This window comes from Saccopteryx bilineata, chromosome 10, assembly GCF_036850765.1.
Source record: "Saccopteryx bilineata isolate mSacBil1 chromosome 10, mSacBil1_pri_phased_curated, whole genome shotgun sequence".
NCBI lineage: Eukaryota > Metazoa > Chordata > Mammalia > Chiroptera > Emballonuridae > Saccopteryx > Saccopteryx bilineata.
Genome location: NC_089499.1, coordinates 69,793,913 through 69,818,748, shown reverse-complemented (window position 1 = coordinate 69,818,748; position 24,836 = coordinate 69,793,913). Strand labels below are relative to the sequence as shown.

Here is a 24,836-nt window from a genome sequence, read left to right as displayed (position 1 = left end):
GGAACAACGAACGTGCATTTGGGAAGCGCCACGTTGCCTCCATTCAGTTAATCACCAGCCTGTTCTGGTAAAAATGTCTTTGACTTGTTACAGTCACACAAATAATGCGGGAAATCTGCATTCACTGTAATACTTAATAAGAATACATAACAAAAACAACTGTTGTGTGTGTTTCACGAACGCACCAGGTTAATTCCCATTGTTTCGATTGATCCTTATACAAGTAGGTGTAATCTGTAGCCCCTGCCCCCTTCCTTTGCCTTGGAGACTTAAGTTCTCAGCGACTGGGTGACTAGTCTGAGACCATACAGACAACAGCTGCCATTGGAGGTCAGGCCAGCCTGATTGGACCTCCAGAGCCTGGTTCCCAAGAAGGACATATAGTGATGTATCTCAGTGCAGAGAATACTCATGCCAAGTAACCTCTTTGAAGAATTGGGAGTCCCTTGGCATAAATCTTAGTGTAAATACAGAAACTCATTTGAACTACAAACCCATTCTGAAGGTGGCCATGGCAGGACTGGTGATTTGGTGGCATATGATGATGGCAGAGCTAAATTTCCCCTTTAGGTATGTTGTGGGGGTATGAATGGAATAATCTTAAAAGTGCTTCACAAACTGTAAAGCTCTTCATAAATATCAGGAATCACATCATCTCATTTTAATAGAATAAAAGCTGAAGTGTTAGGGATGTTGATGACCAAAATTTTGCTGTTCACCTAGCTCATAGTTCTTACACATAGTCAGAACAAAAACTTTATTTTTACTCTTGCTGGTTTTTTTTTTTTTAAACTATACAGTACCTGGCTAAAATATATCACCAAATATAATATGTCTTACTTTACTTTCTCTGCATATAGTCATGAAAACCAGTACAGTTTGCAATGAACTTTCACATAGAGTGTCTCTATTAATCAGTTAATATATGAGATTTTTTTATTAATTGACTTTAGAGAAAGAGAGAGAGAGAGAGACAGAGAGAGAGAGAGAAAGGTGGCAGGAGGTGGGAGCAGGGGGAGCAGGAAGCATCAACTTATAGTTGCTTGCTTCTCTTATGTGCCTTGACCTGACAAGCCTGGGGTTTCGAACCAGCGATTTCAGCATTTCAGGTCTACACTCTCCACTGAGCTACCACAGGTCAGGCAGATTTGTTTTTTTGTGGGTTTTTTTTTTTTGTGTGTGTGAGATGTTATGGCTATGCTATTTGTAATAAGTAAATACATGTTATTATAGGAATTATCAAAATATTATAATTTTAGACTCAGAAACACATCATTAGGTTATGACTAAAATTAAACTCAGTATTTGTTTTCTCATTGTCTACCCTTAGAAATTGCTCATTATTACCAATGAATGATGTTACATTATCAATATGTATCTCAAATACCTCAGGAAACTGTAGCACCAAAATCAATTTCAACCTCAAGTGCTTATACATTTGAAACTCATTTCAGATTCATTGATGAAATGAAGAAATATTCTTTTTTTTAGATACAGAAAGATTAAAATAATATTAAACTGAAAGTCCAATGTATATAATATGTTTATTCAACATTCTTGGGTTTTTGAAAATAGTTGAAAAGATTAAAGCAATAGATCTTGGACATAGCAATATTCTAGATTATTTCAGTCAGAAATACAATCTTCTTTAATATAGTCTTCTGTTTTGATTTTAAGAGTAAATCTATGCTTTTTTTGATGAGAATTGGGATGCTTTCTTTTGTGGGTCTTAAATCTTCAGGGACACTAATGAAATGTGTATGAAAACAAGAGAGAAACCAGGGCTAGTTCTGTGACAATCCACTTCTAAATGAGCAAATAAATAAGTAAATAGCTGGATAAATGAGCAAAAAGGAAAAACATAATCTCATTTTCTCAAATCAGTTAAAGCAAGTGACATGATGAGAAAAAATGAGACACCAGCAGACCCTGAGCTTTGCCACATTTGCCTAAGCTTGAAAAATCACCTCTTTCATAAAAGTGGAGCAGGCAGACATCCTGTGCATACCAAGTATCTGGAAAATGTGAAAATGACAAGTCTTTCACTCAGAGCCCTGAATGGAGGGAGAGAGAAGGCAGCTACCTCCTCACCTGCTTAGGAATGGCTGGCCCCTTTCACAGCCTCCTACAGGCAGCTTCGCCATCCCTTACACAGGAAGATTGATGATGCTCTGATCCTAAGCAGCCAATTTTAGTCTCTCAAGAAATAATGCACCACACTGACAGATGAGTGGAATTTGATGCAACACTCCCCTCATTCAGATTGTGCCACACCTGGATGGCACCAGCCAGCCAGGGTCCTTCTGAGGAAATGGTTAGAGATTTGGACCAATCTCTGCTGTCAAAACATGAAATCAGGACAATATTTTTGTGAGGCTGTGAATTTGTGATCTGTCTTCTTGATGCAGTGGGTTTGTACATAAATAGAACGAGAATGTTAACTAGAAAGCTGACTGACTTTAATGTATTCCCTGTAGTCTCTAACTACTTCTTATTTTTCATATTTACAGTATTAGGGATGTGCCATTTATTTTCAGTTACTCACTAGTTAAGGAAGATGAAGACAGTTAATCAAATGAAAGTGAATTTTAAAATTATACAAGTAAGCGAAATGTGCTATAGATTAACAGATTTGTAATTTAAATAATTTAATATTTGGCAAAATTGAGTTTTTATTGTGGAAATAATGCAGGGAAATATTATAACAACTTGAAGAACACTCATGCCTCTTGTATATACAATACAATGAAAAAGAAGGCACTGATTGAAAAAGGAAGGCAGACTAAATTTGAAAGTGATATTTTATTGTTTCAGATGGTTAAAATAGACAGCTGGAATTCCTTATAATTACCAATTGTTGGGTAACAGGTAAAAAAGGATGAATGGTTTGCTAAATGCAACTTTCTACTTTAGCATTAGTTTCTTTTCTTATGAATATATGAATTACAACAGCAATTTAAATTGTTTCTTAATTCAAGTGTGAGGGTGTGTGGGTGAGTGTGTCCTTGAAACTTAATAAAATATGGATCATTTCAAAATACTTTAGTGAGAAAAGATCCTTGAGAGTCTCTAGTAATTTAAAATTATATAGATAAATTACATGAGACAAGAAGTTATAAGTGCTTAATGAATCATTTATTCTGCAGTCACTGCTATTTTATTGACAAGAATGTAAGGGAATGACATATAAAAAGATTACTCTGAATAGAATCCTCTAGTAACTTATACTTGGCCTGATTTAAAGCTATATTAAGTGAACAATATATTTGGAGGTATTCACTTATGACTTAATTATTACATACTAAACATTACCATGCATTTTCAAGTACGGTTTTTAAAATCAAAATATTAAAAACATTCTTGTATGCTTATACTTATTTTTACTTTATTGTTTCATATTACCTTACTGAAAGCTGCTGAAGGTATATATATATATTAGAATACCAGTGTATATTATAATAAAGAATTGGTTTATAATTATAATATAAAAGAAATAGTACAATGGTCATTGCATACTGGCTTTTTTAGAATTTGTACTACTGCTAGGTTGCTAACTGTAGTGAATTGGTATAAAGATCAAATTAGAAAGGTTGTTATTTGGTGTAAGCTGATGCTAGTGATAATCTATTGATCATCCGATTGATAATATTGACCTCATCTCAGAGTCAGAGTGCAGCTATGAACTTTTGTTAAGATCTCAAAATATTAAAACCCAGTTAGGCAAATAAATATTTTCTTTTAGTCTCATGAACTTATAAGAGAATTATTAAAATGATTATATAAATACTGTTATTTATGTGAATTCAACTCTATGGCCTCAATTCATAGTTAAGGAAAATAGATATTATACCACACTACAAACAAATATTTAGAAGTTTCACAAAGGAATATTAGCATTCACTTGTTAATTACTTAAAGTAAAAACTCTTCCAGTTTTAATCTCTGTATAAAACTCTCAAAGCTTCAGTGTATAAACTGGTACAAGATTTTTTGAAAGAAATTTGGCAGTATCTTGCAAAATGCAAAATGTGCAAATTCTGACCTAATTCCATTTCTAGACACTTATTTTAGCAAAATGATTAAACAAATGTGAAAAGATATACATTAAGTTTTAGTCATTGCAACAATGATTTTAATAGAAAAAAATAGAGGAGAGTTTCATCACGATCAAAAGAGGATTGGTAAAACAAATCACAGTACATCTGCACAGTAGAATTCAATGTCACTACTGCAAAAGATGACATGTTTCTGTGGTCCTGTGAGCAAAAATGCCCATGATATACTGTTGAGAGAAGAAAAAAGGAACAGAATACTCGGCTTCAAAATAGTTTTGGAGGAAAATATATTTGCACATGCATACAAATATGAGAAAGGATATTGCAATTCTTTATACAGTGTTAATCCACTGTAGTGGGAAGGCTGAAGTAATTTAGAGTTTTTTCCCACCAAATAAATATTGTGTAAGAATTCAAAAACATTTTCTGACCAACTAACAAGAATTCTATCTCCTTTGACAGTGACAATAGTGGCAGGCAGGCAGCACAGTAAGCCTTTTGCTGAGGACATTATACCTAATGCTGAGGAGGAGAGAGCAGCAGAGTCAGGAGCAGGGTGCTGGAGCTCCGGCATCTCACTTGAGGCTCCAGAGCAGGGGGTTGCAAGGAGTCAGTAATTTTCACATGGTGTTGGTGTCTCTAAGATGGTGAGCTATGCCTTCTACAACCAACGAGGTATTTTCTGCCAAATAATAAAGCTATAAGCTGCTCAAGGAACTGATTCATTGATTTTATCCATTTGATAGCACAAGATTCAGTGTAAGGTCACTTTTGTATATTTAAAATAGCTTTCTAAAACAGTTTTTAGAACTTTCTGGATGACATAATTGATGAATAAGACAGATACATTCGTAGGCCAGGCATTTACAAAACTGATGGGGTCAGCTGGGGGAGCAGACATTACCAAATGTGGGACTGTGTCAGCTAAAGAGCATGTGCGCACATGGAGAGCGCACAAGACATCCTTGGCTGCACCTGAGAGGGTTCATTGTTCCAGAACATTCCATATTTTCAGGTGATCTGGAAGCCTAGTATTTTGTGTGCAATTTCCTTATCTTCTAAATGTCAGGTGTACCAAACAAAACTTGACTCAGGGTTATGTCCCACCCAATGTCTATCTGTGTATGACCTCTGACAAGATCATCACCAGCTACAACATATGATTCAGGCAGGCTGGACAGAGATGAGGATAGTAGGGCTCAAAGCAGAATTTCTACTTTAAAGTTCTGCCCCTGGTTTAGTCCCAGCCTGAGGTATACTCACCATGCCAAAACCCTGGGTCTCTGAGCCTTTTGTATGCTGCTAAATATTATCACTGGGGATCTGCTAGACAGTATCTCTATAGTAAAGCCTATGGCCTAAACAGAGGTCTCATTAGAATCTTAGCTAAAAATCAATTAAGTTTTCTGTAGATTAATGTATGAGAGAAATAATAATTTGCAAATGGAATAAAACAGAGGGGAAGCAGCAGGAATCATAGTGATTTAACACTTAATTTAATACTTCATTAAAATTCTCAACATCTAAAGTCCACTAGTAAGTTGCAAATTTATCTTAAAACCCAACAATTTTTTTTAATAATTCTTTTGAGCAAGAGATTTAAGATTTCATGTGCATTCATTTTACATATGAAAGTACAGGCTACTTATAAGTTATGAGTCTACTAAAAATGACATGTAACTAAGACTAACTGAGCTTTCTTAATTCAGTATTCTACTAGAAAAAATGCTGCCAGCTCTTGGAAACATTGCAAAATGCCTATATGCCTATATACCTAATTTGTTATCAGTGTGTCATGAGTGTCGTTTGAGTTATTAGTGATTTTCAGGTGCTGTGGCACTTGCTTTTAAATTATAAATTAGTGTTGTTTAGTTTCATCATTATCAATTAAGTTTGTGGTGGGCTATTTTGTTAACCCTACAGTCTGTAGTGATGCATATTTACATATTTTGAATTTTAAATTTGCCAGACACTGAACTCTAAGACATTCCTGAATTGTGGTTGAGACACGATTCGTCTGTATTCATATTGTAAAACACGTATATGTGAGACACTGTCACACTTATTTGTATGATGACACGTCGATTGTATACTGCTTGGGAACCTGTGCAATGTAAGTCTCCAGGTACAGGGCATTTTTGGTTTAGTTTTATGTCCATAGGGCATTATTCTATAAAATATGAGCATGTTAATAGGCTTGTATTATTTTATAAAAGTAATTAGTGATTCATAAATGTGTACTATTTATGAATTAAAATATTTATTACCTAAGTGCTTTCCCCCTAGGAAGTGGACATAGGTAGGAGTGTAATATTTCACTTTCTCACTGTGCTGTGATAAGGCAAGCTTGAACACCACTGTTCTAAGCAGAAATCATAACTAGAGACAAGTCCTTCATAGAACTCTGGATTTTAAAATATATGACATAGCAAAATGGCAAAAAATAAAATAAAGCCATTTTATGAAATAAAATGATAAGCTATAAGACAGGAGAACATGCTGTTTGGAAGCCTCCCAGATGATGTTTTATTAAATTCTATTGTCTTGCTGGCTTCTTATATCTCTTTAGTGATGAAAATGCAAGATGCCATGTACTAGACATATGTTTGAGAAACTAGGTCACTAGGTGAACATTTGTAGGACAACATTTCTGACAGCCGCTCCCAGGATTGTTTAGAAGTAAAAGCCGATTTATAGCATATATGCTTCCAATCTCCTGCCCTCCATCTATCACAGGTATAGTAATCAATCACTGTGATTATTCTCACAGAGTTTAGATGTGATGTCAGAATCTTTCTCAGTTCTTTTCCAGGCACCACCTGTTAATTGATTGGGTATGCAGTTGAATTTTTGACCATCCCTGATGTGACTTAACTGATCGATTTGCTCCAGAATTGTCCTCTTATCCAAAAAATGCATGCTATAAAACACTTCATTAAAAAAAGGGAAGATGAACCAAAATGCAATTAAATTGAAATAGCAATATGTGTCTAGTAACTACTGTTTGAGAGAATGCAGCTTTAGACAATTCCATTGACTTCTGAGAGTTGCAAAACATTCTTTTCATTACTTCCAGCAATGTTTTATTCCTTTCTCCACTCTTCTCTGTGTCTAAGATGCAAAGATGCTTGTGATATGGGCTCTCACCGAACAGGGTGCTTTGTGATCATGAAGCACGAAGCAATTAATTCTGAGCAGAGAAGATTTGGGAAACCCTCATGAAGGAGGCGCTTTTGTGTTGTGCTTTGGATGTTTGCTAGAGATTGAGCTAGTAGTAAAGGATCCAGGGTAGCCGATTCCAGTAAAGGGAAGAGAACAAGAAAAGGCTTAGAGGCAGGTAAGTGGAACAAGGGGCGGTGGAGGGGGTGGACCTGGATCGCTGTAGGCCTTAAAGTAGTTAGAGAAACTTTGTATTATTCTAATTAAATAGAAATCAAGATATTTTTCATTGTTACTGTTTTGTAATCTAATGTACACACATGACCACTGTTGCAGAGTTAGATAAGATAGAATAAAAGAGCCCCAGTGTCTGCAATTAGAGTTCCTATAAAAAGCAAGTCAGTTAATTAACAAAAATGCAGCAACAGCACTTTGGCCAGACTTGCTGAGCCCCTTGAGAACTCGCACACTGTTTTCCTCTCCAGATCCCCAGCTCAGTGAGAACAGGGAACCCCGCAGCCTGGCAATGCCCCAAACAGGGCCTGGAGCGTGGTCAGAGCTAAAGAAACACTTGCTGAGTGAATTAAAAAACAAATGATCCTAAATGTCTGATGTTTCTTTGAATCCTCACAATAATCTCATGAAGTAGAACCAATTTTACTAATAAAGAATATCTTAAAGAAATATAATTGGCTTTTTGAGATCATGAAGTTTTCCCTGCTCTGAATAATGGTTCAATTTACTGGGTCTGTGCTGCGCATAGGCCTCAATGTGAGCTGTTTCTTAAAATAAGGTGTTTTGTCTGTGCCACAACCCTGCATGGTCAGAACTGTGACCTCATTGCACAAGCACTGCGAAACGTGGACTGTAGTGATCAAACGAGAGGGCAGCTGAGGCTGCTCTGGCTCAGCTAGGCGCTCCTCACATCACCACTAAGGACAACTTTTCGGAGCACTAGCCAGCTAGTCTGGTTAATTTCACCCACAAAGCACACTTCCACGTGGCGGGGAGTAGTTCCGCATTCACAGGCAGCTGTGTCTTGGGCGTTTAGCTGGGCCACAGCACCTGATAACTTTGAGTACTGTGGCTAAGTAATGCTTTTGTCTTAATTTTGCTGTGCCAATAGGTCTGGCTGGAAGCCTATTTTCTTTTCTTGTTGGATTCACAACACCTTTCTCAAGAATGTTATATAGGCTATTGTCTCCCAACACCTTTTTCAGAGTTTGGAGATCTTTGCTGAGCTCAGGCAGTGAAACAGCAACATAGGATAAATCTGTGTTTATTAGACTCAGTCTCAGTCTAGATTTTTCTGTTTTACTTAAAATGAGGTTATAAATCATGCACACTGGAAGAAAATTCTCTATAACTGCAATTTAACTTTTGATAAAGTCTGTTCGTTTGTTTATTTATTTATTTATGGCATTTGTCATTTTGAGACTTTATAATTGATCGAGAATGTTATAAAGTGGGTGGACCTTTTCAGAAAGTGGTTGGATCACTTACAAGTGTCTTTTTGCAAAAATATGATTTTGCTTTCAAATAAAACTTTCTAAACCAATAACCCAATAATATGTTAGGTAGAAACATTTTATATCATCTGACTTGAAGTCTCCCTTTGAAATTCCTCTCAACACCAAAATAAATCTCTCTCTTCAGAAATCTCCACATGGCCAGTGATGGCAGGTTCCTGCCCCACAGCTCACTATTCCTGGGAGTGCCCTGTAGCAGTCATCGCTAATCGATTCTGACACTCGTATTTTAGTCCACATCTAACCTCTGAGTCTTTCCAAGCGGTGCTTCTATCACTGAGTTGTTCAAGGAGAGAGAAATGATTTCAAAAGCAGTAACAACAACCACCCTGACAACCTTCATGATGCAGCACCTGCTATGTCACATACTGCAACTTTGTACGTTGGACATTCCTGTTTAATTTTGAGATGAAACATATTGTCCATTCTTGGCCTAGGCTGTGCTTACATGTAACTGATTCTCCCCCTCAAAGTGGACCATGTTATTTATTTAAAATAATGATTTAAGTGATTAATCAAGTTGATACATATAAAGTACTTAGAATGATTCCTGGAACAAGGTAAGTGCATGTCATGTGTGTAGCAGCTACATATATCATTGGGAATTAGATGAAGAGTTGACTTGCTTGCATGTTTTTTACCTGTCCGCAACTTCTTTGTCACCAGTGACTCTTGGCCAAGTCATTGTAGGGATAGAAGCAGGTTGTTCTACTAGTAAAACCAGGAGTTCATATCCCAGTTCTATTTTATCACACTATTAGCTCTTAAGTGTGAGCAAGTTAGTGGTCACTCTCCCTGCTTTACCCACAAAATGGAGATCCTTCCTTCCAACAGCATTTTGTGTATGTAATTTCTGAGGACGACACTCTAATCAATAAGTTTGGTAGAGTCTGTATGAACTCAAATAATAAGGAAGTTTGGGTAATTAATTTAAACATCTGGCCAATAACTCATTCATAGGAAATAGTCTAAAAATCAGCATCAGTCTAAAAGTCAGCATTGGTGCTTATGATTTTAAAAATGGATTTTGTCTATTGTCACTCTATTAAAAGAGATACTAATTAAATGAAATCTTATACCTTTTATCAATACTTCCTCAGTGTTTTTTTCCTCTTTAGTAACTGTGTTGTTCTTATAATAACCCATTCACTCTTTATCATAGGGTCAAACTACTAGAGGAAGAAACCCAGGTATGTACTAATGAACACATTAGTGTCCCATTTTTATGTACTCTGAGGTATGCCCAAATTTTCTACTGTGCATACAAAGTTATATCTTTGTGTATTAAGGATTGCATAAGCATCATGGTAGCTAATATTTTAACCTTAACAAAAAAAAGTGCCAATGTTTCTTATGTTTTAAGTCTCTGAGCAAATTGGGTTAGCATGAGAGAATAGCCTATACAGATAGAAGATGGATTAAAGATATTAAAAATGATGATAAATTTGCAATAAGTGTCTCAGTCTCTTTAGAACCATACCCAACAGCAAAGAGCTCTTCATTGAAGAGGTCAAAGCCTTATAGAAGTCTTGCTGTTATTCAGTAAAACTTTCTTATCTCCTTTTTACTGTCCTCTTTAACATACTTCAAAAATGCTGTTAAGTATTTCTGATTAGCAAAGGATTGAAGTAATTTTGCAGTAGTGTAAAGAATTTATTATAATCTTTTCATAAGTCTATTTATATTCAACTTGACATTAATAGGTTGGCAAAACAAACCAGAGTTAATTATATTTAATTAAATTGTTGAAAACAAGGGTAGTTTATTATTATTATTGTAAGCAGAACACTCTACTGATGTACTTGTTTGTATGAATAAGATCTGGTGTAAAGTTCTTTCTTCTGGATATGGTATTATTTATCAACAGAAAGCAATATAAAAATGCTAATTCAAGAAAGTTGTCATTATAACAGAACATTTTGAGGTGGAAACTTCGAATAGTATTTATAATCCTATATCCAGTATTAAGTAAATACAGTGGGGTTCCTGTAAAAACAGACATTCCTGTTTTTCTACTATGCCTCCTAAGGAGCTATGCAACCATCCGCCCATCCCTCTTTCCCTCCTGGAGGGGCTGTTTGGGAGTGGGAATAAGATCTGGGTCAAGGCTTCCATTAAAAGAATATATATTTCAAATGAGAGCTGAAGGAGTAAAAAGGGCTATACAAAGACTTAAGGCCAGTTTTTAGGCAACAAAGAATTCTAGACAACATTAACAACATTATGAACATCTGGAATTAGAAAGGAAGATCCATTAGAGAAATCAAAAGGAGATCAGAAGATCAGGAAAAATGCATAACTTGACTTGGATGAATGGATGCATGCAGAACACGTTTTGAAGGCAGCAGGAGATAAGGAGTGGAAGCTGACATAGGAAAAAAGTTAATTTAGCACTCTTCTTCTTCAATTATGTCGATTTATATATACAGTAAACATATATTTTTGTTAAGTGTGTACTATGTGCCTGGTACTGTGTTAAGGATTCTGTATTATTTTTTAAATTTTTACACTTACTGCTGTGAGGAAGCTACTCTTGTTCTCTTTTTTCTACTGATGAAGGAAATAAAGTTCAGAGAGTATAAATAACTTGCCCAAAATGCAAATTTAAACAAACCAGGTTTTGAACTGGGGTGATCTGATTCCAGATCCCATGCTGTTAGTGACTGTGATACTGAAATTCTTTGCCTCTGACAATATCAGTGTTAGTTGTGATGGACAGTATTAAGATGGAAATAAATATACTTCAGAATAGGCTAGGTCAGTGATTTTCAAATGGTGTGCCACAAGACTATTTAAAACATGCAATACCTGACTATTTAGTCAGGGGCAGTGACCTCTTTTCCCTTAGATTGTCAAATAAAAAATGACAACAGCTAGCACAACAATAGCCGCCTGGTGGGAATAAATCTAAATTATACCTATTTTTTTGTCAGATCAGCAAAAATGTATTTTTGAATGTACCGCAGAATTTTAGTATTTAGTTTATGTGTGCCATGAAATGAAAAAGGTTAAAAATTGCTGGGCCAGGTGATGCTGTATGGTAACCAATCAGCTTCGAGTTGAAATGGCTTACGGCAATAGAACTTATTTCTTGCGTATTCTACTGTCCACTGAGGTTGAGTGGAAAGTGTGCTCCTTGTTACCTTTGCTTCACAATTAGAAGCAGCATCTATTTGAAAAAGTACTGTTCATCATGACAGAAAAAAAAAGATAGTTTGAAAGGTATGGGAAAGGAAAAATTAATTTGCTCCTACCCTTCGTGTTCTTTTGGCTGGACAATGAGTCACATTAACATGAGAGATTACTAGGGGAAAATGACCAAATTTATTACATATGTACTTCTGGGTTTTTAAGAGTATAGGACCCCAGGACAGATCAGGCAGTTAAGGCTTATTTACCAAAAAGGTGGGGTGGGGTAGTTGTTTGGGACTTCAATGAACAGAAAGACAAGTCACATGGAAATGGGAAAGCTAACATTTGAAAAATAAATGTTTGCCAGGCCACTTTTAACAAGGGATTCCCAGAAATGACATTGGTTAAGGGCTTTGCTGGGTCCCTCTCTACTACACACTAGTTCAGATAAAACTCAATTTTCTGTGTTGATAGCCCCCTTCCTGTAGCAGGTCCTCTAAATTTTTTAGGAAGTTATGGGGAAAGTCAAAAGTTTTTATGAGTCTTTTGCTTCTTTAAAATAAGCTTAAAATAATGAATATTTAAAAAATGATATTTTGGGGTGGCAAACTCTTCTCCTCCTACAAGTAACATTAGCAAATAAGTACTTCAGCTTGGATATGATGCATGTCACCTCTGCTCCCATTCATTGGCCAGACCTGATCATATGGCTTAACCCAATTGCAAGGGGTCAGGAAGAACAATGCTCTCATGTGTCCAGTGAGAGTCATTTGGTGAAGAGCATTCATGACAATCATAAAATGCCTTAGTGGTTAAGAAATCCTGTTTTTTTTAAATTATATATAGTAATCTTCTATCATTAGATATTCAAGTTTAGGTATCTTAGTTTATTCCAGTATTTATTTTTTAATTTTAATTTTTAAATTTGTATTGAATTTATTGGGGTGACATTGGTTAATACAGGAATTAAGCAGAGTAAAAAATCTTACAGACACAGACAACAGTGTGGGGATTGCAGGTGGGAGAGGGCTGGGGGAGGGAGAGGAGGTAGAGGGGAGAAAGACGGTGACGGAGGGGACTGGATTGCTGAGCTCACAGTGCCGTCTACAGATGATGTATTAGGACTTGTACACTTGAATCCTGTATGATTTTAATAACCAATGTCACCCAATAAATTCAGTAAAAAAGTAAAAAGAACAATTACACAGATTTCAAGTATATAATTAATTATACATCATCTGTATATTGTATTGTGTGCTCACCACACTAAGTCAATTCTCCTTCTGTCACCGTTTACCCTCCTTTACCCTCATCCCCCTCCCCCACCCCACTTTCCTCTGGTAGTCACCACACTGTTGTCTGTGTATATGAGGTTTTTATTGTTTTGTTTTGTTTTAGTTTTGCTTAATACCTTCACATTTTTCACCCAGGCCACAAACCTACCTCTCCTCTCACAGCTGCCTCTCCTCTGCATCTCTAAGTCTGTTTCTATTTTCTTTGTTAGTTTAGTTTGTTTATTAGATTCCACATATGAGATCGTATGGTACTTGTCTTTATCTGACCTGCTTATTTCACTTAGCAAAATACTATCCAGGTCCATTCATGCTGTTACAAAAGGTAAGTTTTCATTGTTCTTTTTTATTGCTGAGTTGTACTCCACTGTGTAAGTTTATCACAGCTTTTTTATCCATTCGTCTACTGATGGGCACTTGGTCTGCTTCTAAATCCTTGCTACAGCAAATAATACTACAATGAACATAGGGGTGTATATATATTTTAAAATTAGTATTTTGAATTTCTTTGGAGAATTTCCCAAAATTAAAATTGCTGGATCATAAGGCAGTTCCATCTTTAATTCTTTGACGTACTCCATACTGCTTTCCACAGTGGCTGCACCAGTCTACATTCCCACCAGCAGTGCACAGGAGTTCCCTTTTCTCCACATCCTCACCAGCACTTGTTTTTTGTTGATTTATTGATGAGCGCCATTCTGACAGGTGTGAGGTGATATCTCATTGTGGTTTTAATTTGCATTTCTTTGATGATTAGTGATGTTGAGCATTTTTTCATCTGCCTATTGGCCATCTGTATGTCCTCTTTGGGGAAGTGTCTATTTAGATCCTTTGCCCATTTTTTATTTGGAATATTTGTTTTATTGTGATATAAAGTTTTGTAAGTTTTTTTTATGAATTTTGGATATTATCCCCTTATCAGATGTGTCACTGGCAAATATGTTCTCTCATTCACTGAGTTATCTTTTCATTTTGTTGATGGTTTCTTTTGTTGTGCAAAATATTTTAGATTGATGTAGTTCCATTTATTCATTTTTTCCCCTTTTCTGAGGAGATATGTTAGAAAAAATACTGCTACAAAAATGTCTAAGATTTTACTACCTATTTTTTCCCCTAGAATTTTAATGATTTTGAGTCTGAGTTTTTTCTTGCAAATGGTATAAGGCGGTGGTCTAGTTTCTTTTTTTTTTGGAATATATCAGTCTAATTTTTCCAATACCATTTATTGACTAGACGATCTTTACCCCATTGTATTTCTTGCCTCCTTTGCCAAATATTAATTGACCATATAGGTGTGTGTTTATTTTTGGGCCCTCTGTTCTGTTCCGTTGATCTATATGTCTATTTCTATTCCAGTACCATGATGTTTTGATTACTACTGCCTTGTAATATAGTTTGATATTAAGTAGTATGATTCCTCCAAATTTGTTCTTCTTTTTCAAGATTGCTGAGGCTATTCAAGGTCTTTTTGTGGTTCCATATACATTTTTGGAATATTTGTTCTAGTTCTGTGAAATACACCATTGGTACCTTGATAGGAATTGCACTGAATCTATAGATTGCTTTGAGTAGTATGGACACTTTAATGATGTTAATTTTTCTTTTTTTTTTTTTTTTGTATTTTTCTTTTTTTTTTCTGAAGCTGGAAACGGGGAGAGACAGTCAGACAGACTCCCGCATGCGCCCGACCGGGATCCACCAGGCACGCCCACCAGGGGCACTGCTCTGCCCACCAGGGGGCGATGCTCTGCCCCTCCGGGGTGTCGCTCTGCTGCGACCAGAGACACTCTAGCGCCTGGGGCAGAGGCCAAGGAGCCATCCCCAGCGCCCGGGCCATCTTTGCTCCAATGGAGCCTCGGCTGCAGGAGGGGAAGAGAGAGACAGAGAGGAAGGGGGGGGGTGGAGAAGCAAATGGGCGCTTCTCCTATGTGCCCTGGCCAGGAATCGTACCCGGGTCCCCCGCATGCCAGGCCGACGCTCTACCACTGAGCCAACCGGCCAGGGCCTGTTAATTTTTCCTATCCATGAACACAATATATGCTTTCACTTATTTGTATCTTCAATTTCTTTCTTCTTATGAAGTCCTAAGTAGAGATTATTTATCTCCTGGGTTAAATATATTTCAAGGAATTTTTAATGCAATTATAAATGAGATTGTGTTCCCAGTTTCCCTTTATGATAGTTCATTATTGGTGTATACAAATGCAACTGATTTCTGTATATTTATTTTGTGTCCTGCTAGTTTATTGAATTTATTTATAAATTCTAGTAGTTTTCTTATGGAATCTTTAAGGTTGTCTATGTACAGTGTCTTGTCATCTGTAAATAATGACAGTTTTACTTCTTCCTTTCCAATTTGGATGACTTTTATTTCTTCACCAGTTATGATAGTATTGGTGGTTATTTCTTCAAATAGGTTCTCTATCCTTTGCTTTCTCTCTCCTCCTTCTGGCACCCCTGTGATGCAGATGTTGTTACACTTCATGTGGTCCCAAAGGTCCCATAAACTATCCCTAGTTTTTAAAATTCTTTTTTATTTTTGCTGCCTGATTGGGTGTTTTCTACTACTTTGTTTTTCAAATCGCTGACCTGATTCCCTGCTTCATTCAACCTACTTTTTGTTCCTTCTAGAATATTCTTCATTTCAGATATTGTATTTTTCATTTTCTACTGGTTCTTTATTTGGATTTATGTGTCCTTTTCTCACATTGTTTTAGATCTCAATGAGTTCCCTGAACATCCATTTAACCATATTTTTGAAAACTATATCTGATGTTACTTTCCTCCATTTCATTTTGCAATTTTTCTGGAGATTTCTCCTGGTATTTCATTTGGAGCACATTTCTCTCTCTCTCTCATTTTGACTGCCTCTTTGTGTTTATTTTTAGGTAGATCTTCTATGGCCACCAGTCTTGGTAGGGTGGACTTATGTAGTAGGTGTCTTGTGGAACCCAGTGGCATAGTCTCTTTCATCATCTGACCTGGGCTCTACAGGAATTTCTTTTGTAAGTTATGTAGGTCTTTCTGTTTTAATTGTGTGTTCATTGCTATTGCACTGTTTGTGTGTTGGGTCAACCCTTAGGCAGGCTGACTGTGAGGATCAACCTTGACCACAGTGTATGAGCTGCTGTTCAGGTGCTGACCAAATGAAGCATAATTTATCTCAAAAGGCCCTGGTGCCTATTGAGATTTCCCTTTTGATATGCTGCTTGTGAAGCTTACTGGATCCTGCTCTGATGTTGTCTGAAGCTGGACACTAGGTGTATTGGTTCTGAGGTCTTTTTGGAGAGACTCTGGTGCTGGCCACTGTCAGATGGTGTCCGTGACTAACCCTGGACAATCTGTTTGGAGCCACAAAGCAATTCACAATCAGTGGCAGCCTCGCCTGGGCCTGGGTGTGCATGGTAAGGACTAAACTGTGTACCAACACTGCTTTTACCAGCACCAGACCTAGAGTCAGGTCAGCAATAGTTCCAAGACACCCTATGAGCCACCGTCTCCTGCCGTTGCCTGCCAACTATCTGTGAGGCTAAGTCATTGAAAGTGCCTCTGACAGTACTTGAGTTGCAAGAGGTAGGTTCTTAATGAGTTACCAGGTAGGTAAAAATGATGTTTACCAGACTGATATAATTTCAGACTTAGTGACAGTGCTGGGTCTGAGGCCACTCAACAAATTTCCCAGGGTATATCAAGTCTAGTTGCTCCTGCTGGGGGCTCACACACCTTTTTATTAGGTTACCAGCTCAAGGGGCTATTAGGGTTAGACCAGTAGAGTTCATCAGGCTCAAACAGACCAAGATGTGGCCATGTGAAGGGAGGGCTCTGCACCAGTTGGGCATGCAATGGAAAAATATCCTTCATCTTAGAGCCACACAACTCAGTCTGACTCAGGTTCTGACAGAAGCCCAACCTCAGCAAGGTGGTGTCACTGGAGTCAGGAGGGTAGGCCTAAGTGGCCTCTTGTGAGCAGAAGTATAGATCAGGCTCATGGGAAGGTGAGCAGAATGGCCTCTGTCCCAGAGCTAAACAATTCAGTGTATAATGGATTCTGTGTAGACCTTGGCAGGATAGAGCCAACAGAAGTCAGGGCAGCCTGACCAGGTGGTGGCACAGTGGATAGAGCATCAAACTGGGCCACAAAGAACCCAGGTTTGAGACCGTGAGATTGCCGGCTTGAGCACAGGTTCATCTGGTTTGAGCAAGGCTCACCAGCTTGAACCCAAGGTCGCTGGTTTGAGCAAGGGGTCACTCGGTCAGCTGTAGCCCCACAGTCAAGGCACATATGAGAAGCAATCAATGAACAACTAAGGTGCCACAACAAATAATTGATGCTTCTCATCTCTCTCCCTTCCTGTCTGTCTGACCCTATCTGTCTTTCTCTCTGTCTCTCTCTCTGTCTCTATCACACACACACACACAAAGAAGTCAGGAGGGTGGGGCTGTCATAAGCCTGGAAAATGGGGCTAGCTATTATCCCATGAAGGGAAGGTGCCAGTCAGGTTCACAAAGAAGTGGGGGAAATGGCCTCCAACCCAAAACCACACAACTCAATCACTGATAACCCTGAGTTTGTGCAAACCCTCAGCGGTTGGTCAAAGCAACTGACTCCTCAATAAGGCTAAGCTCTGCAAGATAGAGTGACAGGGAGTCCAGAATTGGGGTTATTGCATTCTCTCAAGTTGATGCTGTATGGAGTGGAGTGCTCCACTAAAGAAAGATGGGGTCTGCAGTGTGAGAGAGGAACCCAGCACAGCTATTCTGGTGGCTCTCCCTTTAGCTTTTTTCCCAGAGTCACAAACCTCACATTCTCCTCCTGTGAGTCTAGACTGCTACCCACTCCTCTGCCACAGCCCAGGGTAAGTGGCTGCAAATGAAATGTTGTGAATTGGCCCTTTAAGATAAGGTGACCAATCGTCCTCCTTTAGGGAGGACAGTTCTTCTTTTGTAAGTTCCATCCTCCCTCGAAAAATGTCCTCCTACAGGTCCTCCTTTCTGATATTGGAAGACTAATCTGTAAATGTCCGTATTAGGTTGATGCAGAGTCAATCTATTATGTGTGATGTGACGTATTTGTATCTAAATGAGTACTTTTTTCTTACAATTATTATTAAAAATTAATAGGCATGTAAGCATAATTACAATATAAAATATTAAAAATGTTTTATTATGCATTTATCATACTATCATGTATTATTGTTGCAATGAATAAAATGTTTTTTTTTATTTACGATATTGTTTTCTTCAATTTATTTTTGTCCTCCTTTTTATTGTAAAAAAGTCGGTCACTTTATTTAAGAGGAATCCTGTCTTTTTGTGATCACTGCTTTTTAAAGCCAGATGTTATAAGGATGCTTTTTCCTGGTTCTGATGCTCTGGTTTGGGGAGCCCTACTTTGGGTTGAGACCCCATACTCCTCAAGGGAAACCTTTGCAGATGAGAAATCTTGGAGGAGGGCCAGCAGTTTTTGCATCTCCATCCTTTTTATCAGTCTTGATGTAGCTTCATCTGCTATTTCTTTATTTGGATAAAGCTCTAAAACATCAGTTAGTTAAGAAAGAAGAGGATAATCCACTTAGTGAATGCAAAACAAGCAAAAAACAACAACAACAAATGAATCCAAAACAAAACAATGGGACACTAGGCATCCAGTTTTATTTTGTTTTATTTTTATATAGCTGACCTTTGAATAAACAAGTATCATAAGACCTAATTTCACATTTTAGTGAATGTAAAGCAAACCTTTGGGGCTGTGGGAGTTCTTGCCATTTTCTACATTCTTGTTCTCGTAGAAAACCCTCAGGTTCCTGCTTACTCACTCTCCTTCCCAGTCTATCCTCTCATTTGTGTGAATCTAATCTGTGAACTGATTCCCAAAGGTCAAAACATTTGATAGTAGTATATTATCTGGAATGTTGCTGTTTTCTTTAGATGAAACTTTTAAAGAACATATTTATAGGTAGATGATATTTTTATATTACTCTAGACATTTTTATTATTTTCATAACTATCTGTTTCTATTTGGCAGGCTGAGAAATTAGTTATGGATAAAATTCACCCATTTATTATGGATTAATGCATATAAATGCTTTGATGACAGCAGGAGAAAAGACTTGTAAAGGCAGATTCTGACTTAGGAGAAAAAATTAATGAAGCTAGAAAAACAGTTATAGCAGAAAACATTTCAATTTTAGGTGCAAAATGACTTACTTTCAAACTCTAGGAGTATAGTAATATTATTTCTCTCCCCCTTCCTTTAATTAAGTGCTGTCATAATCCATAGTGACCTCAGCTGTTACAAATGATCCTAAATGTTTAAGATGTTTTAAGAAGAGTTAGGCTTCCTGAGACCTGTTATTTAATGAACAGGTTTTTACTTATTAGCTAAAGAAGTCTGTGGTCATGAGAAGAAAATGTTGTAATTTACCATTGTGAGTTCAAAGGAAGAGACAAAAAATAGGAAAATTAGCTTGGTCTGTCAACACTTCTTTTTTGTCACAAACATTCTTAGCAAGTGTTGCTTTCCCATGGATGGTTCAGAAAGACAGTGCTCATATTTCAAGTTTTGTCTTGTGAAACTTGGCTTTACTCTCTGATTTCTTATCTCTTAGAGATGGACTAAGGCTGAGCAATTATTTTGTCAAGATTTAGAGTACTCCCACGATTATTTTCTTGTCACACACACACACATTCACACTCCATTAAAAATTGCTAAGACATTTTAAAATTATACTTAGATAACTTAAGAGTTAAGAACTACTTTAGCCATAATCTAGACCAAGATTACATCAGACATTTCATTTGCCTCAAAACATCCCCTGCTGAGTGATGGCTCACCTGTTGGATCTTCTGCCATATTGTTTTGAGGCATGCTGAAATTGAACTCCTTTCTCTGGCCTAGATAAAATAAATGTCTTTAATCAGAAAACTGATCTTCTGCCCTAAAATATTTTTCATTCACAGTTTTCTTTATCTCAGTTAATGGCAATTACATCCTTCTCATTCTTCACATCATAACCTTGGTATTATCCTTAACTTCATTCCTTCTCTCAGATTTCAGCTTAATCTGTCAGTAAACATATTTTCCCCTAGCTTCAGAATATAGTCAGACTCTAGCCACTTGTCGCGACCTCTCCTGCTGCTACCCTAGTTGAAGCTATTATTTCCTCTGCGGTGATTTACTGCAGACACCTGTGGTCTCCTGGTTCACCTTTGTCCTGCACGTTCTCTTCTCCACTGAGTAGGCAGAACTATAAGATGAAAGGTTACACAGATCTTGTCGTCTAAAATTCCCAGTGGTTTCACATTACTCTCAAGGTATAACAGTCAATGTCCTCACAATGGCTCTACACAATATGTTTCCCCCCTTACTCCATAATCTCTGTAGCATCTTCCACCATCCTTTTCTTTGCTCATTCTCCTACATCCACACTGGTCCACTTGCTGACCCTTGTGCACTGTTTCTGGCTCTCCCAGGAATGTCCTTCCCCACATAACTACGTTGTCCACATCCTCACCCTTTCCCAGACTCTGCTCAAATATATAATAACCTCTGGGAGGACTCACCTGACCACTTATTCTAACTTTACCCTTCTCCCAGCCCTCAGATCTTTCTTACCCTGCTCTACTTATTGAATAGTACTTGTTACCTTTTATTACAACTTATCATTTACTTATAAATTTATAATGATTTTTTCTCCCAAAGTAAACTGTAAGTTCCACAGGGCAGATATTTTAATCAATTTTGGTTCCTAATGTATCACAGGGCACAAAGAAGACTTTTAATAAATATTAGTGGACTGAATGAATAAATTAATTTTAAAAATTAGGACCTCATAAGATACAGACCATTTTCTCTACTACTCATCAAATGTAATACAAAGTGTTTACATATTTTCACACAGCCTTCAGATATCTGCTGAAAATGATTTTTTTTCTTAGCTTCAGAGGTCCCGGCCATGAAGTGACATGATTCTATTGGCCTGAAGCCCATAGCTGATGGCCAAACCTTATGACAATAGCCTGAGAAGGGAAGAACTTTTATTATCCTAATTCATCAAGTGAGAAAATAGAAGCTCAGAGAGGTTAAGTAATTTGTCTAATGTTACATAGCTATTAAATGAGAGAGCTAGGATTCAAAGCCAGGAAGTCTGAATCTACAGCTTATGCTCCTAAGCCCTCTTCTATATTCTTATTTGTGTGTACAAATAGTCCTTGGGTTATGACACAATTCTGTTCCTATGACAGTGACATAACGTGAATTTTGGTGTAAGTTGAAACACACCTTAGCCTAAGTCACTTACCTAGCCTAACACAGTTGTAACATCATAATCTAGAACAGAAAAGCACGACTAAGCCACAGAAAAAGGAAAAGAACATAAATATACTGTACTGTAGTAACAGAAAAAATGAGTGTAAAAAAATTCCTTACCTTTATTCCTGTGTTTGGCTTGCACACTGGAAGGGGCATTGCAAGGTGGGAGAGAGTGACCTATTGGGAGGAGGAAGCTGGAGAGGCAGGAGAACCTGCAGCAGGTGCTGGAGACACTGATCAGGGGAGTCAGGATTGCCTAAGGAACATGCAGGAGATGCTGGAGATGATTCTACCTGTACTACAGGTATTTCCTCTTGAGAAGAAGCTGATATAGAGGGGTCAGGATCTGTTGCAGGCCTCTCTGCCTTATTACAGAATTATTTCAGGCTAGTCTGGAAGGTTGAATTCTTCTCTTCCTAAATCTGCCTACAGCATTGCAAGGCAACCATAACAGCTCTGTAAGACCTTACTGAATCAGTTATTGCTGTGATCCTCAGCCTGAAATTTGGCTAACCCATCCTCTACCATAAATAAACCTTCTGCCAACCTCTTGGTAGTAACTCTCTTGAGTTCTGAAATTTCTATCTCTTCCTCTTCAATCAGCTGCTTCTCAAGCTGACTGAGGTCCTCAGCAGACAGCTCCTCTCCATGAGATGTCAGTAGCTCTGACATCCTCAGCCTCCACCTCCAAAGTAAGCTATTTGCCCATGCCAACAACCTTTGCTGTTACAGCCAATACTGACTCCTCAAAGCCATGGAAGTCATACACAAACTAGAAACACTGTATTTTACACACTCCATTTCAGTTTGCTGGCAGTCTCAGTTATGTTTTTCAGGGAGAGTCATAAATTTGAAACATTGTATGTCAAGGCTTGTAGTAACCCACAAGCCCCCTGTATCTTTTTTCTAGAAAAAGGTACACAGTTATATTGGGATGTCACTCCTAAGGAAAATGAACACTATCTCAGACCCCATGGAAGGCATTTTCCTGCATCTGTTCAAAGACATGGGAAGTTTATTACCTTTCTGGTAGCCTGATTCATACCTAAATTCTTAGATGTCCCCTCTGACACTTTGCAGAATCCTGAGGAATGTGGGGCCAGGAAAGAACATCTGGATTGTTTTTAACTTTGTGGCAGGTAACAGAGCAAGTTGAATGTGTTTTCCATATAAGAGCCATTCAGATGTAAAGACAGTGTGTTTCTCCTAGGTCATCCCTTTTGCAGTCTAATTGAGTGTCATAGGAAATGGTGCAGCCTTGGGCTAGGACAGGACTGTCGCGTTTGGAACTCTGATTTTTATTGAAACAGTCCAAGGTCACAATAGCTATCTTGACAGCACTACCACCCTGCCAATTCAGACTGAGTTAATCATCAGCAAAAATTCCCAAGCCTCTTTCACACATGCCACAGTGAAGTCACACTCCTGAGTCTGTTTTCACAGCTGGCTATTTGTACCTAAGTGTGGACTTTAAATCTGTCCCCATTATTTTCTATCTTGTTAGATTTCAACCTTCATTTCATTTTATTGAGAACTCTCAAAATTTTAGTCACTTCACTGAATACATCAACTAGACTTCCCAGCTTAATGCATTTGAGTGAATATAAAAATGTATACATTAAATGGTTTTCATTTTGTTTGTTTTTAGATTTATAACCATATTCAACAATCAGCAGTTATTTCTCTTCTACATTAACTGTAGATTTTTGAAAGTGGTACAGGTATGTAGGACCAATATGTAGAGCTTGCTTGATGAGTCTTCATCCTCATTACTTTTTTTGGACAACTACACCTGGATATGGTAGAAGACAGTCCTTATTCGTTTGACCCAGATAGCTTTGTTGAATATAGTGTCACGTCCAGAGTTCTCATCTTCTTCATGGAAAATTTCCAGATCTCTCTGAGTGACTGAGGGGCATGCTTCTTGAAACCCACTCCATGGATGCACTTGTGGATGTTGGTGGTGTGTTCTCTGGTCACAACCACGCTGATGGCAGAACGGCCCTTCTTCTCAACACCCTTCTTTGTAGGAGCTATTATGCTGTGCCCAGGTGGAAAGAAAGATGCAGAGTAAATAATAACAAAATAATTTCTATCATTCCAGGAATAGTGGTTGCATGCCAACATTTTATCATTTGTGAGTTTAAGAAAGTTTTTTTTTTTTTTTTTTTTTTTTTTAATTTTTTTTTTTTTTTTATTCATTTTAGAGAGGAGAGAGAAAGGGAGAGAGAGAGGAGAGAGAGACAGAGAGAGAAGGTGGGGAGGAGCTGGAAGCATCAACTCCCATATGTGCCTTGACCAGGCAAGCCCAGGGTTTTGAACCAGCGACCTCAGCATCTCCAGATCGACGCTTTATCCACTGCACCACCACAGGTCAGGCTAAGAAAGTTTTTAAGCTTCCTACATATGCGACCTAAGAGATGGCAATTCCAGGAAAAATATTATTTGGAAAGATGGATAATCTCTGATAGTTTACCTAGAGCAGTATAGTGCAATAGAAATATAAAGAGAGTCTGGCTTATTTCACTTAATATAATAGTTTCCAGGTCCATCCATGTTGTAGCAAAAGTAAGACTTCCTTTTTTTTTCATGGCCCCATAGTATTCCATTGTGTATATACCACAGCTTTTTAATCCACTGTCCACTGACGGACACTTGGGCTGTTTCCAGATCTTGGCTATTGTGAACAATGCTGCCATAAACATGGGGGTGCATTTCTTCTTTTGAATCAGTGATTTGTTGTTCTTAGGATATATTCCTAAAAGTAGGATGGCTGGGTCAAAAGGCAGTTCCATTTTTAATTTTTTGAGGAATCTCCATACTGTTTTCCACAGTGGCTGCCCCAGTCTGCATTCCTACCAGCAGTGCAGGAGGGTTCCTTTTTCTCCACATCCTCGTCAGCACTTCTTATGTGTTGTTTTGTTAATGAGCGCCATTCTGACTGATGTGAGATGATATCTCATTGTGGTTTTAATTTGCATTTCTCTAATGATTAGTGATGTTGAGCATTTTTTCATATGCTTATTGGCCATCTGTATGTCCTCTTTGGAGAAATGCCTATTCATTTCTTTTGCCTATTTTTTTATTGGATTGTTTACCTTCCTGGTGTTGAGTTTTACAAGTTCTTTATACATTTTGGTTATTAACACCTTATCAGATGTATTGTTGAATATGTTCTCCCATTGTGTGGTTTGTCTTTTTATTTTGTTCATATTGTCTTTAGCTGTGCAAAAGTGAAATAAGCCAGGCAGAGAAAGAAAAATATCATATGACCTCACTCATTTGAGGAATCCAATGAACAATGTGAACTGATGAACAGAACAGAGGCAGAGGCAGGATCAAAGGGACTGGAGGGAAA

General features: G+C 37.6%; 1 protein-coding gene and 1 pseudogene across 1 annotated transcript in view; one reads left to right on the top strand and one right to left on the bottom strand.

The window, feature by feature from the left end:
• The window catches only part of TAFA1 (TAFA chemokine like family member 1), a 608,302-nt gene that overhangs the window by 3,956 nt on the left and 579,510 nt on the right, over window positions 1–24,836 (top strand). The gene's annotated exons all lie outside the window — the stretch shown is intronic.
• Window positions 23,166–23,605, bottom strand: LOC136314558 (large ribosomal subunit protein eL31-like; annotated as a pseudogene).